The following is a 22413-nucleotide window of genomic DNA, read 5'->3' on the forward strand; positions in this document are numbered from 1 at the left end:
TTAGTAGAGATAGGGTTTCGCCATGTTGGCCAGGCTGGTCTTGAACTCCTGGCCTCAAGTGGTCCGCCCAGCTTGGCTTCCCAAAGTGCTGGGATTATAGGCATGAGCCACCACGCCTGGGCCCTAGCCCTTTTTTTTTTGCTATGAGTGTTTAGCCATGCCCTATTGAATTTTGTGTCTGTGTGTTATAAAATATATATATAACAAAATTTATTATTTCATCCTCTTTTTTTTTTGTTTTTGTAGAAATGGCATCTTGCTATGTCGCCTAGGCTAGTCTTGAACTCCTGGGCCAAAGTGATCTTCTTACCTCAGCCACCCAAAGTGCTGGGCCTATTTTAACCATTTTTAAATGTACAGTTCTGTGGCATTAAGTACATTCACATTGTTATGCAACCATCACCACCATCCACTTCCAGGATGCTTTCATCTTCCCCAATTAAAACTGTACCCACTAAACAATAACTCCTCATTTTCCACTTCCTCCAACCCCTGCAACCACTACTCTTACTTTGTATCTCTGAATTTGACTACACTAGGAACCTCATATAAGAGGAATTATATAACATTCGTCATTTTGTGACTGCATGCACTCTTGAAATTTGAAATACGGTATTGATGATGATGGTGGTAATAATAGTGATAATGGTTACCATTTATTTAGTATTGTTCTTTTGGCCAGGCATGCTATTTGTTTAATCTTTTCAATCTATGCCAATAAATGACTTTATTCATCCTCATTTGACAATTAAAAAAGATGAGACTAAAGAGATTAAGTAATTAATCCAGGATAAAGAATGTAATCTGTGTTCTCTCTAAGATTTCTGCTTTCCATTACACCAAAAGTTGATGGTATTAGTCCTGGTTCCAACCTGTGTCAAGATGGCATTGGAAAAGGACTGAGTATGCTTCATGGTTTTCTTCTCCTCTTATACACCAGTTTACCTTGTTCAGATTTCAAAAACATAGCACAAGATATATTCCATTAAAAAGATATGAACTTTATTTTCAGACTCCTTTAGATTATGCGCTTTTGTCAAAAACAAGGACCACGTCTTTCATTTCTATATTTCTAGCATTGGCCTAGCATGTAGAAGTCACCGAAACCTGTGTTAACAAAGCTAAACAAATTGTGTGTTCTGAATCTGCCCCTCGTTTCCTATCCAGGTGAGTTGGTTTTTGAGATAGAGATAGCTATAAGCATAGTTCCTGCTTTCAAGGAGCTTAGAGTCTAGTTAGAGATGAGACATTAAAAAATCACCATCATGAAAATCACTTTCTGTTTGAATTGGTTTTGCACTAAATATGTTGGCTGTAAAATGTATTTCAGTCATTTATAGGGCTTAGTTCACATAACATTTTTTGGGAAAATTAACTATTATTTCATGAGTCAAGGAATTGGATGTACTTCCTCTAAACACATGTACGTAAACTCTGGTAAAATTCCTTCAACTGCTGCCTGCCCACAATGCAGCTGGTGCTTGCTATAATGGGTCAGTGAGGAGTGATTAAAGCAGGCCATGGGTCCTCCGACTGGGGATTGTGTCCTTGCCTTGCGTGAGCAAATAAGTCCCAATCCCCAAATACCTGGCAAGTACCTTACCTCTTTTCTAATAGACTTGTCACCATTCATCAGCTCAAAATTATTATTTTTAAGAGAAATAATGAAAAGCCCAATTCTACAGATGAGAAGAAGTTTATGTTGATTAATATATAATGTATGAAAGAGTGGTTATATGAAAGTCAAAGATCTGAAAGACCAAGTGACTTGTATCTTGTATAGTACTTTTGTGTGTGTGTGTGTGTGAGACGGAGTCTTGCTCTGTTGCCCAGGCTGGAATGCAATGGCACAGTCTCAGCTCACTGCAACCTCTGCCTCCCAGGTTCAAGAGATTCTCCTGCCTCAGTCTCCCGAGTAGCTGGGATTACAGGCACCTGCCACCATACCCAGGTAAGTTTTTTTGTATTTTTAGTAGAGACAGGGTTTCGCCGTGTTGGCCAGGCTGATCTCAAACTCCTGACCTCAAGTGATCCGCCCACCTCGGCCTCCCAAAGTGCTGGGATTACAGGCATGAGCCACCGTGCCCGGCAACGTTTTTCTATTTGATAGTAAACACTGGTTACTATTGAGTATACTGAGCTACCATAGGACTTCAATTATGGTATTCTGTTTTAACCCCAACTATTCTGATGACATCTGACGTATTTCAATTCAGTTCTGACACCAACCACCCAGTGTTAGAGTCAGACTCCACAAGTTTATGAGAGCATGGCCCCCAACAAGACTTGCCCCATTTCAGATGCCAGTCTGAGGTCAGATCCCCAGGCCACCCACACTTCTGACCAGCTGGCTACAAATCTGAGGGGTTCCCATGATCCCTTTCAGGTTTGACAATTCACTGGAACAACTCACAGAACTTAGGAAAGTGCTGTTCTTATTATTACAGGCTTTTAATAAAAGATAAATCAGGGACAGCCAGATGAAGAGACACTTAGGGTGAGGCCTGGGAGAATCTCAATTGCAGAACTTCTGTGCCCTCCTTCCATGGAATTGGGGCACATCACCCTTCTAGCATGTCAGTGTGTTCACAAATTAGGAAGCAGCATTGAGCTTCAGTGTCAAGAGTTTTTATTAGGGTTTCATTATATAGGCATAATTGATAACTCAGTGTTCAGGCCCCCTCCCTGCCCCAGAGGTTGGGCTGGTTCAAAGCCCCAGCCCTCTAATCATATGGTTTGTTCTTCTGGTCACTAGCCCACATATTGAACCATCTGACTATCAGAAACTAAGGTGTGATCCCAGGGGCTTATGAATAACAAAGATATTTATATCACTTGGAAAATTCCAGGGGTTTTAGAAGCTCTGTGCCAGGAACCTGGGACAAAGACCAGACAAATTATATAACACATGGTACATAAGAGAAAGTTTAGTGTAGTGGTTAAGAGTGGTTTAATAGAAAGTTATTTCTTTTCCTCATGGGGTTGTGATGAGGTTTAAATGTGGTCACCAGTGTAAAGCACTTAATACCATGCCTGGTATGTACTAAGTCTTAAATAGATATTAGCTGGTATTAAGAGGTGTTTTAGTTTCCTAAGGTTGCTGTAACAAAGTACCACAAATTGGTTGGCTTAGAACAACAGAAATTTGTTCTCTCAGTCTGGAGGCTAGAAGTCTAATATTAAGGTATTAACTAGGCCATGCTCCCTCAGAGACTCTGGGTAGAATCTTTTCTTGCCTTTTCCTAGCTCAGTCCTTGGTGTTCCTGGGCTTGCAGTTGTATTACTCCAGTCTCTGGCTTTGATGTCATATTGTGTTCTCCCTGTGTATCTCTGTTTTCATATGGTCTTTAACTCTTAAGGACACCAGTCACATTGGATCATGGCCTACCCTAATGACCTCATCTTAACTTGTTTATATCTGCAAAGACCCTATTTCCAAGTAAGGGCAATTCACAGGTACCAGGGGCACACAATTTTAGGGACACAATTTAACACAGTTCACAATTCTGGCCCCCTAAAATTTATGTTCTTCTCATGTGCAAAATATATCCACCCCATCCCAACATCTCCAAAAGCTTCAACTCCTTCCAGCATCAACTCTAAGTCCAAAATCCCATCTAAATATAATCAACTCAAAAAGTTCCTAATTTCATTTTTTATATAATCTAAATCAGATATGAGTGAGCTTCTAGATAGTCCTTCCTGAAACAAAATTTATTCCCATCTGCTATGAAGCCTAGAAAACAAGTAGCTATTTGCTTCCAAGATACAATGGTAAGATAGGCATAGGAAAGACATTGCCATTATGAAAGGGAGAAAATGGAAAGAATAAGGGAGTCACTGGTCTAAACCAAGTTCACAACCCAGCAGAGAAAACTGCATTAGATTTCAGAGCCTGAGAATAATTCTCTCTGGCTTGATTCTCTGTCCTCTGGACTGCTGGGGTGGCCCTACCACTTTAGCCTGAGAATGTCTCATTGGCCCAGACCTCTCCATCTGTGGCTTTGCCCTCAGAACCAGTCGTCGTGCATATCATTCCATCTCTGTCCATTTCAGTCATGGCTGGTAGTACTTTTGCTGGTATGAAATTCTCAAAAACTTGTCAGTCTCCTGTGCAATGCAGGTCCAGTCCATCTAACAAGAATGTTCTCCACATATCTTTGCTACATAACTGTATCTCTATTCCTGGCTTTTGCAGAGATGATTGACTGGGTTTATGAATCACATGCAAATGATTGTCCAGCTATACCCTTGCCCTGGCCCTGTTTCCAGAGCACACTATCTGGATAGGCAGAGAATTTTCTAAATTACCAAGTGCTGTTCCTTTTTTGCTTAATATTAATAGTTCATTCCTCAATTTATTTCTTTCCTCTCACATTTTACTATAAGCACCAAGGAGAACCCAGGCCATACTTCCACACTTTGCTTAGAAATCTCCTCAGCTAAATGTCCAAGTTTATCACTTATAAGTTCTACTTTTCACCTAGTGGCTCAAAATAATTCAGACAAGTTTTCTGCTGCTACATAACAAGGATTGCCTTTCCCCAGGTGTCCAATAACATACTGATCATTTCCTTTGAAGGCTCTACCAGAAGCATCTTTAGTGCTCATATTTCTACCAACTATCTCTTCAAGGAAATTCAGACTTTTTCTGTCAAGCATCTCAAAATTCTTTCAACCCCTACCCGTTATCCCATTCCAAAGCCACTTATTTATTTTTAAGTATTTGTTAGAGTAGTGCACCACTCTTGGTACCAAAATCTGTATTAGTTTCCTGGCAGCTACTAGAAGATAGAAGAGACAGGGAATGATCTTCAGAGAGAGCATGACTCTACCAACACCTTGATTTTGGACTTCTGGCCTCCACAACTATGAGAGAATAAATTTCTGTTGTTTTAAGATAACTCAGTTTAGAGTACTTTGTTACAGCGGCCCTGGGAAACTGAAATAGAGATGTTTCCTGGAGATACTATAGTCATCAGTGCAAAACAGTGAGTACAAAGTATCTTCCTCCATCAGATTTTCCTGCCATTTGTCTTTCTCTCATTTAGAGCATATTTGTGTCTAGTTGTACTGTAAAGTTTACTTTTGCTATGTTAACAGTGTATGATTTGGCTTTATCTCAAGAGATCAGCCTTAAGTAGGGATGCTCTGGTGCCAAGAAGTCTTCAGCCTTCAAACCTTTGCAGGGATGGAGGCTTTACTTTTACAGACTTCTTCTGCCAGAATGCCTGGTTGTGGTTCTTGGTTTCCTCCTCACGCAAATTCTTGTAATGCCTGCCTTCATCATGGTGAAGGTAGAAGAGTCCTGGTGGTACTTCAGTTAGATAGGCAGCTGACCCATAATTGATGAATCATATAATGAATCCTTGACTGTAACTTTTAACAGATAGCTATGTTTTTCAATTGAGTTATTTTTCAAGAACACAACTTTTGCCTACCTTAATGAGGAGTTATACTTATTTGGATTTTCTTTAGTGTCGATCACAGTGTTTGCAGATCTCTTAGAAGATGCTCCATAAAAATTGTTTTGCATTGAAGAAGGCTTATCCATGGCACTGCTAGTGAGAGACTAGCTCTAGCGATAAATAAGAGATGTTAGTTGCCAGAGCTGTCATTTCAATTTGTCTTGCTTTTACTGAGCTCATTAATAAATTGCCACAGTGGTAATATGAAAGTAATGAACCTTCTGGAGACCCACCTGGGGCACAGAATGCTAACAGGGACCTTCAGGGCAACTGCCATTGTGATACACAATTCAGTGAAAGGGTAAGGCTTTTTTCCCCTTTGAAACATTTATATTTTGTAATATCCAAATCCTATGTTAACATTTGTGTACTTTCTGAGTATATTTAAATTCAGCTCAGCAAACATGGATCTGATGCCTGCTACTGTCAGGCAGTATATTGGATCCCAGGGTTGTAAACATGAATGAGATATCCCTTAGGGCTTCACTATCAAATAGAGAGAAAAGGTGTGTAAACAAATAATTTTAATATGGTATTTAAATGCCATAAGTATGGGTCAGATATAAATGTAGCATACAAGAGGAAATGATTATCTAGAGAAAGGAGCTAGGAAAGCTGAGAAAGGGGATTAATTGATTTCTGAGTTAAAATTTGAAGGATGGGTTATAGGTTGATGAGTTGGGTGCATAGTAGGAAAAGGGACCTCATTGCAGATAAGAGGAGGGACTGCAAATCATTTGGAATAACTTAGGGAAAGAAGGTAAAGAGAAGAGTGTCAGCCCTAGATCCTGAAAAATAAAATAAAATAATGTAAAGAGAAGAAGTAGATGAGGATGGAGACATAATAAGGGGCCAAATCTTAAAGGATTTAGGTTTTGAAGTGTTATGTATACTGTGCCAAGGGTTCTGGTGGATTTTATCTTGTAGGCTACATGGATCCATTGAAAGATTTTAAGCAGAGAAGCCACATGATCAAATTTTTATTTCAGAAGAATTATTCTGGGTGCCTTTTATAGGATGGAATGGAAGTGGAGAGAGACCAATTAGAAAACTATTTACTAATTCTCTGTAAGGAACAGCATAGTAGACTGCAAAAAGCATGACTTAGGTTGTTTCAAATCCCAATTCAGCCACCTACTAACTTTAACACTTAACTGTCTCTGAAGCTTCTTCATTAATGAAATGGGAATAATAGTAATCTCTCACTGGGTATTATGAAAAATCACAAAAAATAACATACACATGGAGTTGTTCCAAAGAGCTGAGTATAAATGCTAGCTGTTATATTTCAAATTCTGTTTTTCTTGAGTTTTAGGTAACTTATAACCACGTTTAGCATTTTGAAGAAGCGCTTTCATTTTCCTTCTACCATTCTGTTGCAATGAAGCAGAAGTTGAGACATTTTGAAACACTTTATATTTACATTAAGATCCATATTTCAGGATTTCCCAAACACTCAAAAAATAATATAACTAAAGCTTTTTCCTTTGTACACCCTGTCAGACCCTCAATTGGAGAATCAGGGTTAGTGTCTTTTTTTTTGAGTCAGGGTATAATGGGAAAAGATTGGAGCCCTGTTTCAACAAATGAGCTATTTAGCTGAGAAATAGCATCAGAATATGTTCTGCCTCCATCCTGCAACTATTTAATAAGAATAATGTGAACAGTTGTCCTAGCCATCTTGCATATTTGTTGTGAGGATCACATTCTTTCCTTAAGTAAATGTTTATTAAATAACTACTATTCAAGGCCCTATTTCAAAGAATGTAGAAATGAATCAGATCTAGATCCCAATTTCAAGTGAATTACTTGAAATGTAAAAGGTGTATACAAATAACTAATTCAAGTAAGACAAAATATGAGTCAGATAATGTTGAAAATTATAAAAGACTTTGACACTTAAGTTATTTATATTTTGTATAATTATTGTATATTGTTATATTTTGCAAAGTATATTTCACATTGCTCTCATTATTTAAAGCGCCACCCCAAGTAAAGCAGAGATAGAGTCACTTTCTTGGATATCTGTAGAAAATAAATGATAAATGTTTTTAGATTTCAGGTCAATTTAAAAACCTGTACACAGATTTTTATCTCAGGCTTAATGTTCACTGATACTCAAGTAACTTGGTTAAGTTAGTCTATGAGCCTCAGGTGTGTGCATGTATGTGTGCATGCATGTGCACATGTGTGTGTAATTGAGATAGTACCATCTAGCTCTTAGATTTATTGTGATGAGATGGTCATTATATGTAAAACAGTGCTAACAATACATGTTGGGTTTTTCTGTAGTCTCTTTGCTGTCACCTACTTACCTTTTCACTATTGCCCAGTATTGAGCTTTGAGACAGCAGCTGCACTGAAATAATTTAAAGGTTTTTTTTTAAAGAAAATGTAAGCAATTATAGGGGAGGAAAATGTCTTTTCCTCACCTGTCCTAGGTTCATGGCTAAAGTCCTTATAGCAAAAGATATATTAACAAGAGAAAAGCATAATCAGTGTTTTCTTAAGTTTTATGTGACACAGAGGGCTTCATAAAGAAATGAAAACCTGAAGAAACAGTTAAACTTGTATATTTTTATGCTAGATGTGATAATGAAGTAGATAATTGGGGAGCAATAGAATTGGACAAAGCGGGTATGATCTAATGGTAATAAATGGGGGGTAATTTAGACTTGCTCGTTCAGATTCTTCTTGGTCTCTCTGTGTCTTTGGCTCCTTTCCTCTAGGAACCTGTCACATGAGGGTCTTATGACTTGCTTCTGGAAGAGTTCAGAAAACCCATAAAACCTGGGAAGGTTTTATGTCCTGCTACAGAGGAGGAGATGGAGGAAGGTGAAAGTTACCTTCCTGCTTCTGTTGTTTTCCCACATTCCTTCAGCTTAAAATATTTGGGGATTACCATGTCCTGAAGCCCATCACAAACATACAACAAAAGTGAAAGGGTTTATGATGAAAAACATTATAGCCACAAGCTAAATTTTACCGATACTTGTAAATATCACATATCTATGTGTCTTCCCTTTACCCACCAGCTGTATTCAAATTTCTCTATTGATTCTTTGGGACTTTTCTGTAAAAGGTTTGTAACTAATTTGGAGGCTGGGAATGCAAATATGTTTCAAATATTTGTAATTAAATTGTACTTTAACAACTTACATTGCTTTTTACCTCTGATGAATTTTATTTACCAAGTTATTTATTATTTGGATCTATCTGTACTATTTGTGTTCCTACACTCTTATTTGTAGCATGAATTCATTTACTGGCATACAGATCATCCATTGCATTTTCCAGAGAATACTTTTAGTTAATCTTTTTTAATGTCATATTTATAGTAGGTTCTTTATATTAGTCCTTGTCTTTTTCTCCTGTTAAAATATGTATCTTTTTTTTTCCTCCAGACAGAGTCTCACTTTGTTGCCCAAGCTGGAATAAAGTATGTATTTTTAAAAATTAATTAAAAAAATGATGCTGCATATTTTGTGCCTAGTGGCAAACACTGCAGCTAAAAAGCTCTGTGTGTACAGAGTGGGTTGCCAGCATGGTCTTAAAATCTCACGTATCTCAATATTTTCTATCATGACCGTTTCTTGTTTCTGAGCTTGGAGTGGTTGGTTTGTTTTTCAGGAAAACTGGACTATTTAGTATGGCTAAGGATTAAATACAGTCTTTTGCCTATGTTTGGTTAGAGCCTCTCAGCTTTGATTGATGTTCTCCATTATATGTTACAGAAATTTTTGTTTCTGGTTCCTTGATGGCACTCTTTCCTATTTTCTGGTACTGTAAAGTATGTACTCATATTTGTAAAATCTTTTGTCATCACAATGCATATCTTTTAAATGAGTTTTAATTAGATAGAACATGTCTTTTTATTACATGGATTTCCTTAAGCTGTAAGAACTGTATTCAGAAAAATCTTTGAAAAGCTAAATTTTTTATTCTTATTTTTCTGAGTCTGCTTCCTAGGGAATGAAAAGCTAAAATTATATTCATGATTGTGTCTCCCAACTCCTTCCATCCACTCATTACCTTTATGTAATGATCCTGTTGAATTTGAGGGTGACTTACAAATACTAAAGTGCCCGACTTGTTTTGTTTCATATTTATTTATTTATACTTTAAGTTCTAGGGTACATGTGCACAACAAGCAGGTTTGTTACATAGGTATACATGTGCCATGTTGGTTTGCTGCACCCATCAACTTATTTACATTAGGTATTTCTCCTAATGCTATCCCTCCCCCAGCTCCCTACCCCGCAACAGGCCCTGGTGTGTCATGTTCCCCGCCCTGTATCCAAGTGTTCTCATTGTTCAGTTCCCACCTGAGTGAGAACATGTGGTGTTTGGTTTTCTGTCCTTGTGATAGTTTGCTAAGAATTATGGTTTCCAGCTTCATTCATGTCCCTGCAAAGGACATGAACTCACCCCTTTTTATGGCTGCATTGTATTCCATGGTGTATATGGGCCACATTTTCTTAATCCAGTCTGTCATTAATGGACATTTGGGTTGGTTACAAGTCCTTGCTATTGTGAATAGTGCCGCAGTAAACATATGTGTGCATGTGTCTTTATAGTAGCATGATTTATAATCCTTTGGGTATATACCCAGTAATGGGATCGCTGTGTCAAATGGTATTTCTACTTCTAGATCCCTGAGGAATCACCACACTGTCTTCCACAGTGGTTGAACTAATTTACACTCCCACCAACAGTGTAAAGGTGTTCCTATATCTCCACATCCTCTTCAGCATCTGTTGTTTCCTGTCTTTTTAATCGCCATTCTAACTGGCATGAGATGGTATCTCATTGTGGTTTTGATTTGCATTTCTGTGATGACCAGTGATGATGAGCATTTTTTCATGTGTCTGTTGGCTGCATAAATGTCTTCTTTTGAGAAGTGTCTGTATTCATATCCTTTGCCCACTTTTTGATGGGGTTGTTTGTTTTTTTCTTGTAAATTTGTTTAAGTTCTTTGTAGATTCTGTATATTAGCCCTTTGTCAGATGGATGGATTGCAGAAATTTTCTCCCATTCTGTAGATTGCCTGTTCACTCTGATGATAGTTTCTTTTGCTGTGCAGAAGCTCTTTCGTTTAATTAGATCCCATATGTCTATTTTGGTTTTTGTTTCCATTGCTTTTGGTGTTTTAGTCATGAAGTCTTTGGCCGGGCACAGTAGCTCACGCCTGTAATCCCTGCACTTTGGGAGGCCGAGGCAGGTGGATCACGAGGTCAGGAGATTGAGACCATCCTGGCCAACACGGTGAAAGCTTGTCTCTATGAAAAATACAAAAATTTGCTGGGCGTGGTGGTGTGTGCCTGTAATCCCAACTACTGGGGAGGCTGAGGCAGGAGAATAGCTTGAGCCAGGGAGGCGGAGGTTGCAGTGAGTCGAGATCATGCCATTGCGCTCCAACCTGAGTGACAGAGCAAGACTCCATCTTAAAAAAAAAAAAAGTCATGAAGTCTTTGCCCATGCCTATATCCTGAATGGTATTGCCTAGGTTTTCTTCTAGGGTTTTTATGGTTTTAGGTCTAACATTTAAGTCTTTAATTCATCTTGAATTAATTTTTGTATAAGGTGTAAGGAAGGGATCCAGTTTCAGCTTTCTGCATATGGCTAGCCAGTTTCCCCAGCACCATTTATTAAATAGGGAATCCTTCCCCTATTTCTTGTTTTTGTCAGGTTTGCAAAAGATCAGATGGTTGTAGATGTGTGGTTTTATTTCTGAGGCCTCTGTTCTGTTCTATTGGTCTATACATCTGTTTTGGTACCAGTACCATGCTGTTTTGGTTACTGTAGTCTTGTAATGTAGTTTGAAGTCAGGTAGTGTGATGCCTCCAGCTTTGTTCTTTTTGCTTAGGATTGTCTTGGCTATGCGGGCTCTTTTTTGGTTCCATACGAACTTTAAAGTAGTTTTTTCCAATTTTGCAAAGAAAGTCATTGGTAGCTTGATGGGGATGGCGATGAATCTGTAAAGTACCTTGGGCAGTATGGCCATTTTCACGATATTGATTCTTCCTATCCATGAGCATGGAATGTTCTTCCATTTGTTTGTGTCCTCTTTTATTTCATTGAGCAGTGGTTTGTAGTTCTCCTTGAAGAGGTCCTTCACATCCCTTGTAAGTTGGATTCCTAGGTATTTTATTCTCTGTAGCAATTGTGAATGGGAGTTCACTCATGATTTGGGTCTCTGTCTGTTATTGATATATAGGAATGCTTGTGATTTTTGCACATTGATTTTGTATCCTGAGACTTTGCTGAAGTTGCTTATCAACTTAAGGAGACTTTGGGCTGAGACGATGGGGTTTTCTAAATATACAATCATGTCATCTGCAAACAGGGACAATTTGACTTCCTCTTTTCCTAATTGAATACCCTTTATTTCTTTCTCTTGCCTGATTACCCTGGCCAGAACTTCCAACACTATGTTGAATAGGAGTGGTGAGAGAGGGCATCCTTGTGCCAGTTTTCAAAGGTAATGCTTCCAGTTTTTGCCCATTCAGTATGATATTGGCTGTGGGTTTGTCAAAATAGCTCTTATTATTTTGAGATATGTCCCATCAATACCTAGTTTATTGAGAGTTTTTAGCATGAAGTGCTGTTGAATTTTGTCAAAGGCCTTTTCTGCATCTATTGAGATAATCATGTGGTTTTTGTTGATGGTTCTGTTTATGTGATGAATTACTTTTATTGATTTGTGTTTGTTGAACCAGCCTTGCATCCCAGGGATGAAGCCGACTTGATTGTGGTGGATAAGCTTTTCGATGTGCTGCTGAGTTCGGTTTGCCAGTATTTTATTGAGGATTTTTGCATCGATGTTCATCAGGGATATTGGTCTAAAATTTTCTTTTTTTGGTTGTGTCTCTGCCAGGCTTTGGTATCAGGATGATGCTGGCCTCATAAAATGAGTTAGGGAGGATTCCCTCTTTTTTTTATTGCTTGGAATAGTTTCAGAAGGAATGGTACCAGCTCCTCTTTGTACCTCTGGTAGAGTTCAACTGTGAATCCATCTGGTCCTGGACTTTTCTTGGTTGGTAGGCTATTAATTATTGCCTCAATTTCAGAGCCTGTTATTGGTCTATTCAGAGATTCAACTTCTTCCTGGTTTAGTCTTGGGAGGGTATATGTGTCCAGGAATTTATCCATTTCTTCTAGATTTTCTAGTTTATTTGCATAGAGGCATTTTGGTAGTTTGTATTTCTGTGGGATTGGTGGTGATATCCCCTTTATCATATTTTATTGCATCTATTTGATTCTTCTCTCTTTTCTTCTTTACTAGTCTTGCTAGTGGTCTAACGATTTTGTTGATCTTTTCAAAAAACCAGTTCCTGGATTTATTGATTTTTTTGAAGGGTTTTTTGTGTTTCTCTCTCCTTCAGTTCTGCTCTGATCTTAGTTATTTCTTGCCTTCTGCTAGCTTTTGAATGTGTTTGCTCTTGCTTCTCTAGTTCTTTTAATTGTGATGTTAGTATGTTGATTTTAGATCATTCCTGCTTTCTCTTGTGGGTATTTGGTGCTATAAATTTCCCTCAACACACTGCTTTAAATGTGTCCCCGAGATTCTGGTACATTGTTTCTTTGTTCTCATTGGTTTCAAAGAACATCTTTATTTCTGCCTTCATTTTGTTATTTACCCAGTAGTCATTCAGGAGCAGGTTGTTCAGTTTCCATGTAGTTGAGTGGTTTTGAGTGAGTTTCTTAATCCTGAGTTCTAATTTGATTACACTGTGGTCTGAGAGACAGTTTGTTGTGATTTCTGTTCTTTTACATTTGCTGAGGAGTGCTTTACTTCCAAATATGTGGTCACTTTTATAATAAGTGCAATGTGGTGCTGAGAATAATGTATATTCTGTTGATTTGGAGTGGAGAGTTCTGTAGATGTCTATTAGGTCTGCTTGGTGCAGAGCTGAGTTCAAGTCCTGGATATCCTTGTTAACCTGTTTTGTTGATCTGTCTAATATTGACAATGGGGTATTAAAGTCTCCCATTATTATTGTGTGGGAGTCTAAGTCTCTTTGCAGGTCTCTAAGGACTTGCTTTATGAATCTGGGTGCTCCTGTATTGGATACATATATATTTAGGATAGTTAGCTCTTCTTGTTGAATTGATCCCTTTACCATTGTGTAGTGGCCTTCTTTGTCTCTTTTGATCTTTGCTGGTTTAAAGTCTGTTTTATCAGAGACTAGGATTGCAACCCCTGCTTTTTTTTTGCTTTCCATTTGCTTGGTAGATCTTCCTCCATCCCTTTATTTTGAGCCCATGTGTGTCTCTGCACGTGAGATGGGTCTCCTGAATATAGCACACTGATGGGTCTTGACTCTTTATCCAATTTGCCAGTCTGTGTCTTTTAATTGGGGCATTTAGCCCATTTACATTTAAGGTTAATATTGTTATGTGTGAATTTGATCCTGTCATTATGATGATAGCTGGTTATTTGCCCGTTAATTGATGCAGTTTCTTCATAACATCGATGGTCTTTACACTTTGGCATGTTTTTGCAGTAGCTGGTACCGGTTGTCCCTTTCCGTGTTTAGTGCTTCCTTCAGGAGCTCTTTTAGGGCAGTCCTGGTGGTGACAAAATCTCTCAGCATTTGCTTGTCTGTAAAGGATTTTATTTCTCCACTTAAGAAGCTTAATTTGGCTGGATATGAAATTCTGTGTTGAAAATTCTTTTCTTTAAGAATGTTGAATATTGGCCCCCACTCTCTTCTGGCGTATAGGGTTTTTGCTGAGAGAGGCACTGTGTCTGATGGGCTTCCTTTTGTGGGTAACCCACCCTTTCTCTCTGGCTGCCCTTAACATTTTTTCCTTGATTTCACCCTTGGTGAATCTGACAATTATGTGTCTTGGGGTTGCTCTTCTCAAGGAGTATCTCTGTGGTGTTCTCTGTATTTCCTGAATTTGAATGTTGGCCTGCCTTGCTAGGTTGGAGAAGTTCTCCTGGATAATATCCTGAAGAGTGTTTTCCAGCTTGGTTCCATTCTCCCCGTAACTTTCAGGTACACCAGTCAAATGCAGATTCTTTTCACATAGTCCCATATTTATTGGAGGTTTTGTTCATTTCTTTTTACTCTTTTTTCTCTAATCTTGTCTTTTTGCTTTATTTCATTAATTTGATCTTCAACCACTGATATCCTTTCTTCCACTTGGTCGAATCGGCTATTGAAGCTTGTGCGTGTGTCATGAAGTTCTCGTGCCATGGTTTTCAGCTCCATCAGGTCATTTAAGGTCTTCTCTACACTGTTTATTCTAGTTAGCCATTCATCTAATCTTTTTTCAAGGTTTTTAGCTTCCTTGCGATGGGTTCGAGCATCCTCCTTTAGCTCAGAAAAGTTTGTTATTACTGACCTTCTGAAGCCTTCTTCTGTCAACTTGTCAAAGTCATTCTCCATCCAGCTTTGTTCCATTGCTGGTGAGGAGCTGCGATCCTTTGGAGGAGAAGAGGCGCTCTGGTTTTTAGAATTTTCAGCTTTTCTGCTCTGGTTTCTCACCATCTTTGTGGTTTTATCTAACTTTGGTCTTTGATGTTGGTGACCTACAGATGGGATTTTGGTATGGATGTCCTTTTTGTTGATGTTGATGCTATTCCTTTCTGTTTGTTAGTTTTCCTTCTAACAGGTCCCTCAGCTGCAGGTCTGTTGGAGTTTGCTGGAGGTCCACTCCAGACCTTGTTTGCTTGGGTATCACCAGCGGAGGCTGCAGAACAGCTAATATTGCAGAACAGCAAATATTGCTGCCTGATCCTTTCTCTGGAAGCTTCGTCCTAGAGGGGCACCTGCCTGTATGAGGTGTCAGTCGGCCCCTACTGGGAGGTACCTCCCAGTGTTGGGAGAACCACTCCTCTCTTCAAGCTATCAGACAGGGATGTTTAAATCTGCAGAAGTTGTCTGCTGCCTTTTCAGCTATGCCCTGCCCACAGAGGTGAAGTCTATGGAGGCAGTAGGCCTTGTTGAGCTGTAGTGGGCTCTGCCCAGTTCGAGCTTCCTGGCCACTTTGTTTACCTGCTGAAGCCTCAGCAATGGCAGATGCCCCTCCCCCCCGCGAGGATGCAGTGGGAAATCAGGGGTCTCACAGCCTTCAGAGCTGAGAGCCCTGAATTGATTGAGGTCAGTCTCAGACTGCTGCGCTAGCAGTGAGCAAGGCTCCATAGGCACGGGACCCGCCGAGCCAGGCACGGGAGAGAATCTCCTGGTCTGCCAGTTGCTAAGACCATGGGAAAAGCACAGTATTTGGGCAGAGGTGTACTGATTTTCCAGGTGCAGTCTGTCACAGCTTCCCTTAGCTAGGAAAGGGAAATCCCCCAACCCCTTGCGCTTCACAGGTGAGGTGATGCCCCGTCATGCTTCGGCTTGCCCTCCGTGGGCTGTATCCACTGTCCAACCAGTCCCAATGAGATGAACCAGGTACCTCAGTTGGAAATGCAGAAATCACCCATCTTCTGCATCGTTCACGCTGGGAGCTGCAGACTGGAGCTGTTCCTATTCAGCCATCTTGCAGTTCAGTCATTTTTGTTTCATTTTAAGAGATTTTCCTTAACTGTTTTTCTCTCAGAAATCAATTTGTGGGTTGTAATTATAAGCCATCCAAGTATAGTGTATTTTCAATTCAGTAAGTAGCCACTATGCTGGTCATATAATTTTTTAGTTTTGTGCCTTTTTTCCTTACTATTAAATTAGCATATACCCATTTCATTAATAAATACCTATTGAGTATCTCCTCTTACACCAGGCACTATTCCAGGTGCTGGGATATAATGCTGAATGAATAACATAAACACCCCAGTGAGAGAGACAAATAAATAGATATGGAAAATATTAAATGGTGCTAACTGCTATGTGGAGAATTAAGAGTGGTATGATAGAAAGGGTCTAGGTGACTACTTTAGTTTGAGTGATCAGGGAAGGATTCTCTGAGGAGGTGACATTTAAGCTAAAACCTGAATGATGAAAAGCCAGACATGTGAATATTGAGGTGGAACATTCCAGGGAGTGTAAAGGCCCCAAGGTCATAAGGAACTTGGCCTCCAACAGGAGCTGAGAAGACCAGTATAGCTGGAGCAAAGCAAAAGGTGAGAGCCATAGGAGATGAAGTAGAAGAGGTAAGTAGGGGTCAGATCATTCAGGACTATGTGGGCCAGGATAAGGTACTTGGATTTGATTTAAAGTGCTATGGGGAGCCTTTGGGAGATTTTAAGCTGGAGAGTGATACATTATCTAACTTACCTTAACATATAGTCAGGACAGGATCATATAGGGAAGAAAATAGGTCAATACTGAGAACCTGTAATTCAAACACAGGAAAAAGATTGCATTTGCTGCTAAGGCATACTAAATAGCCCAGTTTTCCTTGAAAAATCCTAAGCCTAAGAGACAAGAAATTTGGCCAGATTCCATTGTTTTCATTCCCAGCTCCACCATGTACCAACTGTGTAACCTTGGGCAAATTATAAGACATCTCTCTGCACTGGTTTCTCATCATTAAAATGAAGATAATAATAGTGCCTGCAGATAATAATAGTGCCTGCCTTACAGACTAGTGAAAATTGAACAACATTGCTGAGACCAGCTCGGTCGGGGAGACCATAACCCAGCGGCGCTAGAGGAATTAAAGACACACAGAAATATAGAGGTGTGAAGTGGGAAATCAGGGGTCTCACAGCCTTCAGAGCTGAGAGCCCCGAACAGAGATTTACCCACGTATTTATTAACAGCAAGCCAGTCATTAGCATTGTTTCTATAGATATTCGATTACCTAAAAGTATCCCTTATGGGAAACGAAGGCATGGGCCAAAATAAAGGAATAGGTTGGGCTAGTTAACTGCAGCAGGAGCATGTCCTTAAGGCACAGATCGCTCATGCTATTGTTTGTGGCTTAAGAATGCCTTTAAGTGGTTTTCTGCCCTGGGTGGGCCAGGTGTTCCTTGCCTTCATTCCAGTAAACCCACAACCTTCCTGCGTGGGCGTTATGGCCATCATGAACAAGTCACAGTGCTGCAGAGATTTTGTTTATGGCCAGTTTTGGGACCAGTTTATGACCAGATTTTGGGGGGCTTGTTCCCAACACAATACATGGAATGTGCTTAGAGTAGTGCTTGGCACATAATAAGTACTTAATAGATGTTTAATTTTATATTTCCTTTAGAACTGTGTTTTTGATAGCCATGTGGTTAATATGACTGGATGTAATGAATTTTTTATTTTATTTAATTTTAAGTAAATTTAAAATTAAAAACGGATCTCAATTCAGGTATTAAAAAAATTTTAAGTGTGTTTGAAACAATTTGGATATGTGAATTTTCTATGTGAATTTTCTTTTTCAAGTGTAAATTTACAAAATTGAAATATGGATCAAGTATTTGTGATGAAAATTTAGCATCTGAATTGAGGTAAGCTATAAGTGTAAATGTATACCAGATTTTAAAGACACTATACAAATAATGTATTTTCATTAATGATTTTTATGATTACTTGCCAAAATAATATTTTGATATATTGGGTTAAATAAAATGCATTATTAAAATCATTTTTCACTTGTTTCTTTTTTAAAACTTTTAAAAATATGACTACTAGAAAAATGTAAAAGCCACCTGTGTAATTTTATATTTTTCTAGTAATCATATTTTTAAAAGTTAAAAGAAACAAGTGAAAATAATTTTAATAATGCATTTTATTTAATAAATACTGAACATTACGCTTATATTTCTGTTGGATAGCACTGTTCTAGACCCTGGGTCAGGGGAAGGGTAGTAGGAGAGGCATATAGACTAGGAGAGGTGCTTTTTCTAATTACACAAATACCTCTAGAGATTCTGAAACACCTTCATCCAGTGGAGCCTCCCTCCCCATCATATTACTCCTACCTCCTATTCCCTTGCTGAAAATCAGTGCTCTTAGTGAGTCTGCCCTCACTGATAAGAGTTTGTATTCTTCAGGAGTGTCTGGGTGCAAAAAGTTATGAATTGCACTAAATTTAACAAGGTTAGACACCCATTAATGATTTTGATGAAATAAATTTTTGGAGTTCTCTACACTATTAAATAGTATGGTACTACCATATAAAAGTACAGTAAACTACCATGAATCCTGGTCCAATGGACTCCAGAGGCTTAAAGTGAGAAAGAATTAAAGTAGATTTTATGAAAGTAAGGGATGAATTACTAGGTCAAAAGCTGAGGAAGTTGAGGAAGGCATCTTGTGTTCTAAAAGGTAAATTTCTGGGAGGGAAAAAAAAAAAGGCTGGGCACGTTGGCTCATGCCTGTAATCCCAGCACTTTGGGAGGCCAAGGCAGGCAGATCACAAGGTCACGAGTTTGAGACCAGCCTGGCCAACATGGTGAAACCCCGTCTCTACTAAAAATATGAAAATTAGCCGGGCGTGGTCGTGGGCACCTGTAATCCCAGCTACTCGGGAGGCTAAGACAGGAGAATCACTTGAACCCAGGATCTTGCAGTGAGCCAAGATCGCACCACTGCACTCCAGCCTGGCCAACAAGAGTGACTCTGTCTCAAAAATAAAAAAAACTCAAAAAGCTAAATAACCATAAACTTTGGTCTCTGAAGTGAAACTGGACATGTGTTTTTTTTCTCACGCCTCTTGGTTCCTGCTAGTTCTGTGCTTGCATACAAAGATTTCCTGAGTTGTTTAAAGAGGTATTATTCTCAGGAGTTGGCATGAAGAAGGTTCCTAGTAAATACTGAGCACTATTCTGCCTGAGCTGTTTAGATTGCTTGTTCTATATTCTTTTTACATTGCCTTAAATTAATTTTTTTAAAAAAAATCAATGATATGCCTTAGCCAAATACCTATTACCTTTCAAAGATTATTTCTTGCCCTCTTAAGTCACTTCGCTAGAAAAGAGAGCCCCTTCCTGAGTTCTTTACCATTTCGGAGTCACAGAATACACATTTCACTGGAAGCCCCTTTTTGGTGAGAAAAGAAGTAGTCTCAGAGTTTCCCAACCAGAAATGAGTGTCAAGGCAATTGCTTGAGTTGCTCGTTGGAAGACAACTAATATCACTTGATAAGATTCCTTATTTCAATTTTCTGTGAAGCCATAAAATCAGATACTTGTAGAGGTGAATGATGAGGAAACAGACATGCAGCTAGTTTGCAGTAAATGTAGGACCCACCTGGGAAGGCACTAAGAGAACACTTGAGTTCTAACCTTCTGTTTTTCTGTTGAGGAATTGGCAGCCCTGAGGAAGTGACTTCTCAGTAGCAGAATGAACCAGGCCAAATATAGATCTTTCATCTCAGTTTCTTGATACAGAGAAACCATGTTTACCCTCAAGTTTGTAATTCTGTAGGATTCATACAAGACCCTAGATAATGCCATGGATTTATAACTCCCTCAGTTTTTAAAAGATAAGAATCTGAGACTTTAGAGGGGATTTACAGAATGGTTTATGGATGCTGTTCTGTCAAGTTCAAATTACTTTATTTACCCATCTTCATGGCCCAGGTAGTTGAGGATCTAATCTATTGTCAGGGCTCTTTGTCCAATGAGATAGTTTTCTACATAGGATTCTAACCTATTAGACTGTAAGAGGTTAAAGTTGATCTTGAGATCTCTGGTCCCTTGTAACATTGACATCTTTCAACGGTCTGCTTAGGCAGTGTGTGAACTGATAAAAAAAAAAAATGGTAAAGGTTAGTAATCTCTTATCTGTCCCCAAAGCCATATGAGTGAGACCTCAGCTGTTCATTTTGTTATCATGAAAAGCTTTTATTAGGTGACTCCTGTTTATAGATGATGACATGCATTCAAATCTTCACTCCAGAAAACCTTAGAGAAAAAGCCATTCTAAGAAGCGTAATGTTCTGCAGAGCTACAGGATTGTTCCATTATAGATTAAAGTTTTATTTTTAAAAATTATTTTAGTTGGAAATTATTTTAAAATGGATCATACCCCTTCTTCCCTTTAATTTAGTTTAATGAGACTAATTTAGTATGTTTATGTGTGCGTGTGTAAAGGATACAAAGTTCCATGGGTTTTTAGTATCTATTCCTAACTCTGTTTTCCTCACAAGCATTATTATTATTATTATTATTATTATTACATTTATTTATATATTTTTTTGAGACGAGTTTTGCTCTCGCTCAGGCTGGAGTGCAGTGGCGCAGTCTCAGCTCACTGCAAGCTCCGCCTCCCGGGTTCACACCATTCTCCTGCCTCAGCCTCCCGCGTAGCTGGGACTACAGGTGCCTACCGCCACACCCAGCTAATGTTTTTTTGTATTTTTAGCAGAGACGGGATTTCACCATGTTAACCAGGATGGTCTCGATCTCCTGACCTCGTGATCCACCCGCCTCAGCCTCCCAAAGTGCTGGGATTACAGGCGTGAGCCACTGCACCCGGCCACAAGCATTATTTTTATAGAATTGTGAGGTTTCCAGGAATGTATACAGTTGTAAAAAACACCTAGATTTAAGTCTGTGGATTACAATCAAAAAAGATCTGAAAGCCAGTGCCAATTAGTTCCTTCCTTGCAGTAATAATACTTTTTTACATTTGTTTAAGATTTGCCTGTTTGCCAAGCCTCTGTACATACACACTGTATATGGTCTATGATAAGTAAACTAGGGATGGTCTTCTTCTTGTTTTAAACTATACTAGGCAGGCATAAGGAAACCGAAAAGAGGATGGACTTTGAAATCAATCTTTCTTTGATTTGAATTTTAATTTAGATTCAGGGGGTACATGTGCAGGTTTGTTACAAGGGTATATTGCATGATGCTGAGGTTTGGGCTTCCATTGAGTTCATCACCCAGATAGTGAACATAGTACCCAATAGGAAGTTTTCAGCATCCTCCCACCCCCACCCCCTATTGTGGAGTCCCTAGTGTGTATTATTCTTACTTTTATATCCATGTGTACCTGATATTTAGCTCCCACTTATAAACAAGTACATGTGATACTTGGTTTTCTGAAATCAGACAACCTTTAATATTAGCTTTTGCATTTAGAAGTTGAGTGACCATGGGTGCCTTAATCCTTAACTTCCAAAGTTCAGCTTAAAAAAAATCTAAATGGGAACAGTAATGCCAGAATTGTTGGGTGCTTTAAGTCAAGTAATAAAAACACCTACCAGGAGCACAGTGGATGACTCTCACAAAGCAAAATGTTGAGTGGAAGGAAGTGGACATAAAAGAGTACATATGATATGATTTCATTTATATAACATTCAAAACAGGCAAAACTAACCTACGGTGATAGAAGTCAAGACAATGGCTACTCTTGGGTGGGGCAGTAACTGGGAGGGGAAGGCACAGGGGATATTTATTGGGGTGCTAGTAATGTGCTCTTTCTTGGTTTGGAGATACATTATAAAAATTCTCTAAGCTTGTATACTTATGATTTATGCACTTTTGGATAATAATGTTATAGTTTAATAATAAGTTATTTTTAAAGTGCCTAACACATAGTTTATTCTCTTCTGCTATGATGGTTCTTTAGGTTAACAACATGAAAATTTATTTTAACAGAATGATCCTAGCCTCTTTTCCTTGTAATCTTTCCATTTCTTTGTTCTGTAATAGTCCCTTTTTCCTAATTCCAGTTTTATACCTTGGCATGTTTAATAAATATATACTGATGATAATCCCAATTGGTGTAGTTGGAGGAGTTTAGGTCAGTCAGGCAAGGTGAAATTGAATGTCACTGTCATCTAGGAGTATATACCATTCTCTGATCTTTAGATGATTTGGTGATATTTTGCTTTTCACATGAAGATTTCCCTGATTTGCGTAATACGATCTTGTCGAATATCAGACAGACTTTATCATTTACTTTTTAACGGTGAAATATTGAACATATTCTGTTATTTCTTGCACTTCTAATGCAATCCAATTATAGTGTGGTGGGCTTTGAAATGGTCACTGTCACACCCTGTAGCACCTTACAGTTTTTCCTTGGGTTCTTGTTGCTAAAAGAGAACC

General features: G+C 38.7%; 1 protein-coding gene across 13 annotated transcripts in view; it reads left to right on the forward strand.

Annotated features, from left to right (window-relative positions):
- Positions 1-22413, forward strand: part of SCMH1 (Scm polycomb group protein homolog 1) — a 221839-nt gene that overhangs the window by 20904 nt on the left and 178522 nt on the right. For 11 of the 13 annotated variants that reach the window (XM_063699807.1, XM_063699794.1, XM_055392672.2 and 8 more), the window contains exon 2: positions 1834-1951. The exons of the other annotated variants lie outside the window; for them this stretch is intronic. The gene's annotated coding sequence lies outside the window, so the exon portion shown is untranslated. The remainder of the gene's footprint in view (positions 1-1833; positions 1952-22413) is intronic. 13 annotated transcript variants of the gene reach the window in all.

This window comes from Gorilla gorilla, chromosome 1, assembly GCF_029281585.2.
Source record: "Gorilla gorilla gorilla isolate KB3781 chromosome 1, NHGRI_mGorGor1-v2.1_pri, whole genome shotgun sequence".
NCBI lineage: Eukaryota > Metazoa > Chordata > Mammalia > Primates > Hominidae > Gorilla > Gorilla gorilla.